This window comes from Molossus molossus, unplaced genomic scaffold (assembly GCF_014108415.1).
Source record: "Molossus molossus isolate mMolMol1 unplaced genomic scaffold, mMolMol1.p scaffold_m16_p_10, whole genome shotgun sequence".
Taxonomy (NCBI): Eukaryota; Metazoa; Chordata; class Mammalia; order Chiroptera; family Molossidae; genus Molossus; species Molossus molossus.
Window position 1 is genome coordinate 36650991 of NW_023425345.1, and position 8231 is coordinate 36659221.

An 8231-nucleotide genomic window follows, 5' to 3' on the forward strand; every position below is an offset into this window, starting at 1 on the left:
CCCTTTGCCCCAATCTGGGATAACTGTGAAGAACCACTCCAGCTCCAGAGCAACCTGTAGAATCAGCTGAGGCCCCAATTACAACCACTTCTCCCTCTCCCAGTCCTGCCTTCCTCAGTTCCTTACATGTGTGTCTCCTGTGATCATGCTCCAACAACTTACCGTACGAAACTCGTCTCAGACACTGTTTCCTGGGAACACAATCTAAAACAAGGTTAAAGTCCAGAATAAGGCCCTGGCCAGTTTGGCTCAGTGGTTGAGCGTCTGCCTGCGGACCAGAGAGACCCGGTTCGGTTCCCGCTAGGGGCACGTACCACCAAAAAAAAAAAAAGTCCAGAATAAGGGTAAGTTTGTGAATATTCTTAATAAAAATGGAAAGACTTTTAAATCTTGATCTGAACAAGAACAAGTGAGGGATCGGCCAGCTTCCTGGGAAGGGTAACGTAATGTTAGATAAAGGCAAAATTCCTGGGCTAGATGATCACCATGGTTCCCACCGCATGTAGAACTTTATTATTATCAGTTTACAATCCCTACTTCCCCCCAGCTTTTTTAGCGAGAAGGATTGTCTTCAAACTACAAATGGCAGAACAATCAGCCAATTAAGACAGGTAAGATAAAAAAAAAAAAAAAAAAGACATATGTGTTCATCGTAAGAATGTGAGCCAGAGCTGCCAGTGACGCTGTCATGTGAAAAATAAACCCTGGAGTAGCAGAGAATGGAGCCAAGAAGCAGAAAACTTTGGAGATAGGAACAGAGTCCTGGAGACTCAAATCTATTAGCTCCATCCTTGCCCTTTTTAATTACATGAACAAATAAACCCACTTTTTTTCTTTTGCTTCATTGAGTTCTAGTTGGGTATTGTTTTTGTTTGTTTGTTTATTTGTTTGTTTTTTGTAGTAAAAAGGCTTGAAGAAAAATAATAAATTCATAGATGAGGATTCTGACGATCACTCTGCCAAGTCACAAGTGGTAAGCAGCAGATCCAGGCTTCTGGGTCTCTCTGAGCCACAAGCCTATTTCTCTTTCCATTTTTTCCTCTACTGAGCATTAGTTCTCTATCAATGTATTATCTGCTGAAAGGTCATGTAGGAGAATCATCCCATGTCGATTTTATTGTTGCTCCTAATCATTAGCTCCACTCCCAGTAAGCGCTACGTCCTTGTAGCGCTTCCCTGTGGGGGAATATACATCTCTGCCTACAATGCCCACCATGGGTCGTCGTAGGTTCAATTTAACATTCAGATGCAGAAAACTACCATCGACTTCTCTGGTGTCAGATTCACTCAGAAGGACATCGGACGGGAACCACAGTTTGCCAGCAGGAAGCATTGTGTCCCTCTCTTGTGGGATATCAAGTCACACAGCTGCTCAGGGACAGCTCAAATGCAAGATGAGACCCATCTGGGGCAGGTGTAGGAACCATTCTGATTTATAGTCTCATTCCCCACAGGAGCCAATATCTTTTTAAATGTTTTTTCTTTATTGATTTTAGAGAGTAAGGGAAAGAGAGAGAGAGATAGAAACATCGATGAGAGAGAACATCGATTGGCTGCCTCCTGCATGCCCCCACTGGGGATTTGGCCCACAACCTGGGCATGTGCGCTGACCGGGAATCAAACCGGTGACCTCCTGGTGCAAAGGTTGATGCTCAACCACTGAGCCACACTGGCCGGGGGAGCCAATATCTTTTGTAACAACTTCAGAGGCATAGCTTCTGCCATCCCCACATGGACAATGCCCAGTTAAAACAGTCACTACGCTCAGGGACACTAAAAGCTACATCCCCTCCATCAGGTTTCTACAGTGCATTTATGGTTCCTCCCAGTCTAGATGCAATTTCCAATCAGAGGTTGTTTTTATTGTAAGCAATGTTCCTGAAGAATATTGTTAACATAGTACTCCAGGGGAACAGAGTGAGTTCATTGAAGGTCATGCCTACGCAGCAGGGAAGATATTTTGTTAACCCTTTATCCTGACTGCCTGACTGATAGTGGGTTTGACCATATGACTTGCTTTGACCAATAGAGGGCAAGGGGAGGTTGCCTTTCCTTCTAGTAAAAACCAAGCAGGTGCCATCACACGGTGCACTTTTTACCCTCTTCTGCTTGCCAGGAGACAAGGATAGGGGCAACTCCTTTGGCCTAGGTCTCCAAATAAAGAAGAAATCTGAATCAGAGCCATGGAACAGAACTGCAGCTGATCCGTGGCTGTCAGAAAACCTCCAAGGTAGATAAAGATTAGCGATTAGCCATTGCTAATTGGAGAGTTGTTATTGTAGAATAACCTACTTCTGATTAATACACCCCCTTTGGAGGGAGAGAGAAAGAGAGAGAGGGAGAGAGAGAGAGAGAGAGAGAGAGAGAGAGAGAGAGAGAGAGAGAGAAACATTGACATGATAGAGCCACATCGATTGGTTGCCTCCTGCACGACCCGACCAGGGCTGGGGACCAACCACAACCGAGGTACACGCCCTTGACTGGGAATCGAACTGGTGACTCATTGGTCCGTGGGCCAGTACTCTAACCGCTGAGACAAACTGGCCAGTGCTGCTTGTTTTTTTGTTAATCCTCACCCGAGGATATTTTTTCTATTGCTTTTATAGAGAGAGGGAGGGAGGGGGAAAAGAAAGAGAGAAAAACATCAATGTGAAAGAGACACATCAATTGGTTGCCTTCTGCACATTGGGGATGAACCTGCAACCTAGGTACCTTCCCTTTACTGGGAATTGAACCCTCGAACCTTTGATCCACAGGCCAATGCTCCAACTGCTGAACCACACTGGCCAGGGCTCATTGTCTTTTTATATGTCATGAAAAGTCTGTTTTCTTGAGTTCCTAACCTAGTATCACTTGTTAAGGAACTGCGTACTGTAAGATTTGCAACAAGAAAGCCTCGTTGAACCTTTCAGTAAATAGAGAAATTAGATTAAGGATAAAGAGGCTTTACCTTAATTTTTTTTTAACCTCTTTGTAGTTTTCTGGGCTTTCCCTACCAATTCTTGGTTGGTAGATTTTTTAAGTAAGATTTTTGACATTCTTTATAACTTTTATTCAATACTTCTAAATGAGAAGAGAATATTCCTTTTCCCCACCCTCTTACAGCTTTGGAGGGTGGGGACATACTGTAAGATTTCCACTGTGGGTGAGGACATTTTTTTTTCACTGTGGAAACTGGTCATCTTCTTTTTAGAACTTTTTTCCTCCTCCTAAATCTGAGGACCTCTTCAAGGGAAGCAAGGTGGAAAGTTGCAGCAATCCAGTGGGGGATTCCTCTTAGGGATAAAAGAAGATAGCTAGAGAGAAAGGGCACACAGAGTTAGGAAGATTGAAATAAATATTTCTAGTGGTTAAAAAAGTGTGTGAGCCCTGGCTGGTGCCGCACACCAAAGAGTGGCAGGTTGGATTCCCAGTCAGGGTACATACCCAGGTGGTGGGTTTGGTACCCAGTCGAGGAGTGTAGGGTCTGATCTATGTTTCTCTCTCATGTCAATCTCTCTCTTTCCTTTTCTCTCTTCATCTCTCTAAGATCAATTTTTAAAAAGTGTGTGAATTAATGGGTTAATAGTTGATTGAATGACAAATTAGTTTCTCAGTTTTGTGGGAGAACAAAAACTTATGACTTCTCTCAAATCTGACATTAAGGAACTCATGAACATTTAAATTTGAGAGGTCAGGTTTGAGGGAAGTCAGTAAATTTTTGTTATTTTCTGGGTCATCTGAGAAGTGGGGTTTGAGGCGTTAACTGAACAGCATGGTGGTATCCTAGGAAGAGAATTTGGTGGGCACTGGGGAGGGTCTAGGAATGGGGTAAGTCTTACTCAATATTTTTGAAATGAAGGAAACCTAAAAGTTCTTAGATCGGGAACAATGCCAGGCATCAATTATTGTTATTATTATTTTTTAATCCTCACCTGAGAATACCCCCCCCCCCATTTATCTTCAGACAGAGTGGGAGGGAGGAGAGAGAGAGAGAGAGAAAGAGAGAGAGGAGAGAAAACATTGATGTGAGAGGGACACATTGACTGGTTGCCTCCTGCACGACCCTGACCAGGGCCAGTGCCCTTGACCAGAACTGAACCCGTGACTCTTTGGTCTGCAGTTCGATGCTCTAACCACTGAGCCAAACTGGACGGGGCTATTTTGTTATGACCGAAAATGGAAAGCCTTCTCTGAAGAAACTGTATCACCATCTCTTCAAATCTTTTGTGATTTTATAATGAGGCTTCCAAACATAAATATCATACAGAATGTGATTTTTTCCTGCTTTCTTTCACCATTTTGCTGTGAAGTAAATCCAGTTAATATAATTTACTTAATAAAAAAATATATATATTTTTAAACTACATTTACAGAGATGTGCCCAGAAAAGTTTGCTATCTGGGCTTTACAATAATTAATTCTAAGAAATCCTGTTCTCATAGAGAGAAATTACAACATAATATCAGTTATTTTCCATCAGAGTTAGTGAATATGAAGATTAATTTAAGAGCAATCTATCCTACAAATAAAATGGAAACAAACTCGTAGATACAGAGAACAGACTGGTGGTTGCCAGGAGGGAGGGGGTTGTGGGATGGGGTGAAAAAAGTGAAGGGATTGAGAAGTACAAATTGGAAGTTAGAAAATAGTCGTGGGGATGTAAAGTGCAGCATAGGGAATATAGGCAATAATATTGTAATAACACGGTATGGTGCCAGGTGGTTTCTGGTAATATCAGGAGGGATAATTTGTAAAGCATATGACTGTGTAACCACTACGCTGTACACCTGAAACTCATACAAAATTATATTGAATGTAAACTGTAATTGGGGGAAAAAAGCAATCTATTCTAAAAGCAACCTTAAAACAGGCAGCTAAAATCAGCCAAAGACCTGGCTCCCCATGACAATAAAACAAGTTTGGGAGCAACCAAAGGGCTCCAAGAACAGAATTCTTTGGAAGTCTCTGGGATCCATGGAAGGCAGAGTTAGCAAGAAAGAGGAATTGTTCTGAGGAAGAACAAAGGCCCCCTCTGGTCCTCCCTGAGGATGCCCTTCTATGGCGAAGTTTGCCATACCTTTTTTTTTCTGTTATATTTATAGGGCCCAGAGTTCTCAGTGCTGTTTAAAACTATCAGCACAACATTTAAAATTTGATTTTGTTAAGTTAATAAACCCAGTCCTTGGTGAATCAAGGGAAAGAGGAATTTAACCAGGCCATGGAATAGGCAAGGGAGCAAAAACAGAATAAATGACCAACAGGAGGAGTAAGGCACATCCTATTATCATATCACACCACACCACACCGCACCACACCACACCACACCGCACCGCACCGCACCGCACCGCACCACACCGCACCACATCATACCACACCACACCACACCACACCACACCACACCACACCACACCACACCACATCACATCATACCACACCACACCACACCTCATCACACCACACCACACCACACCACACCACACCACACCACATCACACCACACCACTCCACACCACACCATACCACACCACACCACTCCACACCACACCACACCACACCACACCACACCACACCACACCACACCATACCACACCACACCACTCCACACCATACCACACCACACCACACCACACCACACCTCATCACACCACACCACACCACACCACACCACACCACACCACACCACACCACATCATACCACACCACACCACACCTCATCACACCACATCACACCACACCACACCACACCTCATCACACCACACCACACCATACCACACCACACCACATCACATCATACCACACCACACCACACCTCATCACACCACACCACACCACACCACACCACACCACACCATACCACACCACACCACTCCACACCACACCACACCACACCACACCACACCACACCATACCATACCACACCACACCACTCCACACCACACCACACCACACCACACCACATCATACCACACCACACCACACCTCATCACACCACATCACATCACATCACACCACACCACATCACATCACACCGCACCGCACCACACCGCATCACATCACACATCATGTATTTTTGAGCCAGTTCAGACCAGTTATATTAAATCAGAGGCAACTACAGGAACATTAAATTTGCTGAACTGAAAACATCTATTTTGCTAGATGTCATTGAAAGTTTTGTTTAGAGGAAGACCTGGTCGCCATAATACCCCATCGCATTCCCTTCTCATCACCCAAGAGGACTACTGTTCCAGGACTTCCCTCTACTGCCGAGAGAGCCTCAGTGAGGGGGATTCTCCAGTGCACAGAGAAGGGGGAGGGGTCTGGACAGGGTCTGGAAAGGGTCACAGAAACTCATGCCTACAGGTAATTCCTCCCTTTTCTAGTAGCTGCCCTCACCGACCATACAGTTCAGCAAGCTTAATGTAAAGAACCAAGTGACAACAAGGGTCACTTAAAAACTTCCAAATAATCTTAAGCTTGGTCAATGAAACATAAATTGGTGGCTTAGTTTCACTTCCCTTGGCCCAAAGGCAGAGTGTGATTACATGGTAAACATGATAATGAAATGAGCTTGGAGAACCTGTGGAGTTGTCACTGCTTCATTTTACTATGTGAAGATTCTCTCTTTCTATTTAAGACAGTTGAGGCAGCATATTCTGAACATTGACCTAGATTTATTCTACAGCTGGTCTCAGCACTGACAGGAAACTCACTGTGAGAACTGGAAGCCGAAACCCACATATGGGAAGATACTCAAGAAGGGTTCTAAACAAATATTTTCAAAGATGCTTTGATTGTTGTTACTTTGTAAAAAGATAAAAGTAAAAGTGTCCTTCCATTTATTCATTCAATCAATTATTCCGCAAATCTTTATTAAGTGGTACCAGGTACCAGCAACATCCAGAGGTGAGTAAGACAGATCCCAGCCCTTGAGGCTCTTGGGGGAAACAGATTCTGCCAGAGACATGCCCTTCCTTGTGTGACCAACTTTGCCAATCTGATCCGTCTGTGAACCAAGCTTGGGTTTTTCTTCCTGTTAGCTGATCATCGGGAAACCACCATGAGGTCATAGGTATGAACTGAGAAAGAGATGTCAGCCAGTGTTAACAGCAGGGGGATCCTGGGATCTTGAGTCATCTTTCTTGCAGCTTGTTTTTGCCTTCTGCACCCGCTCAAGCACACTCTCCAGTGTAGTGATTCTCTCTTATAGTAGATTGCTGCTGGGCCACCCAGTCTTATAACTTGGGGACTTGAGAGCATCTAGCTCATGAGTGGTTTTGGCCACAGGATCCCTTGATGTCCATGGTCAGGTACTTAGACGCTATCAGGGCCTGCCAGGAGCTGCATTTGCAACAAAGTATAGTTTTCTGCAGCAGATGGCACAGTCTTGCTTTGAGAGCCCTAGAGGTCTGTATTGCAGTCATCCCATTGGAACTTGCCAAAGAACTCACACGGCATCTTTTCTTCCACAGGTACCCTTGCTACCATGGGATCTGCTGGGTTGTATGACCTGAGCAAGCAAGGCTGCTTTTACTGAAAATGGACCTGCTGCAGAGCCCTCTTGCTCTGGGCTCCTCTCCAAAGGTAGCAGCCTTCCAACTCACCTTATAAATAGATTGAAGCACCACGCCCCAGTGTGGAATATTCTGCAAGCAAAATTTAGAGAAGCCTAACAAGTGGTGTGCTTTTTCTATAGGAAGAAAGTAAAAGATGCAGTGACCTACCCTTGACTTTGAAGGATGTCCTTGAATGCACTAATCTGGCAGGCCTCTGGGTCTTTGTAGGGGCAATATCTCATCTTCTGGATTACACACGTCTTATCATGGCATCCGGATCACATGACACATCTTGCTCATGAACATGTATCTTCAAAATAGTGGACCAAGGTAATTTTTGTGAAATATCCAGATAGTACAGGTCCTTATGACAGAAAACGGGATAATTAACATAGTCCTGGGGGCAATTCTGTGATATATACTGTTGCCATTCCATGTGAATGAAAACAGCTTTTGACTTGACTTTTTGATTGATATCGAAAAGAATATACTCACCAGATCAGGAGCCACATACTGCAGACTTGAGGCTCTGCTAATCTGCTCTAGTAAAGATACCACAGCCAGCCCAGCAGCTGCAATACTCCTATGTTAAATTCACAGCCATTCACCATCTGGTTTTTGTCAGAAAGAAAATTAAATGGGAACCACTGCCCCTGCACCCTTTGAATCTTCAGAGTGGCTCTAATCTCCGCCAC

At 44.1% G+C, this 8231-nt stretch overlaps 1 long non-coding RNA gene across 1 annotated transcript; it reads left to right on the forward strand.

Moving 5' to 3' along the window:
* The first annotated feature begins 905 nt into the window (after window positions 1–905).
* Window positions 906–7938, forward strand: LOC118623002. Its single transcript, XR_004958171.1, has 3 exons — window positions 906–973; window positions 7453–7564; window positions 7677–7938. It is a non-coding gene; the product is annotated as an uncharacterized LOC118623002 (long non-coding RNA).
* Window positions 7939–8231: the final 293 nt, after the last annotated feature.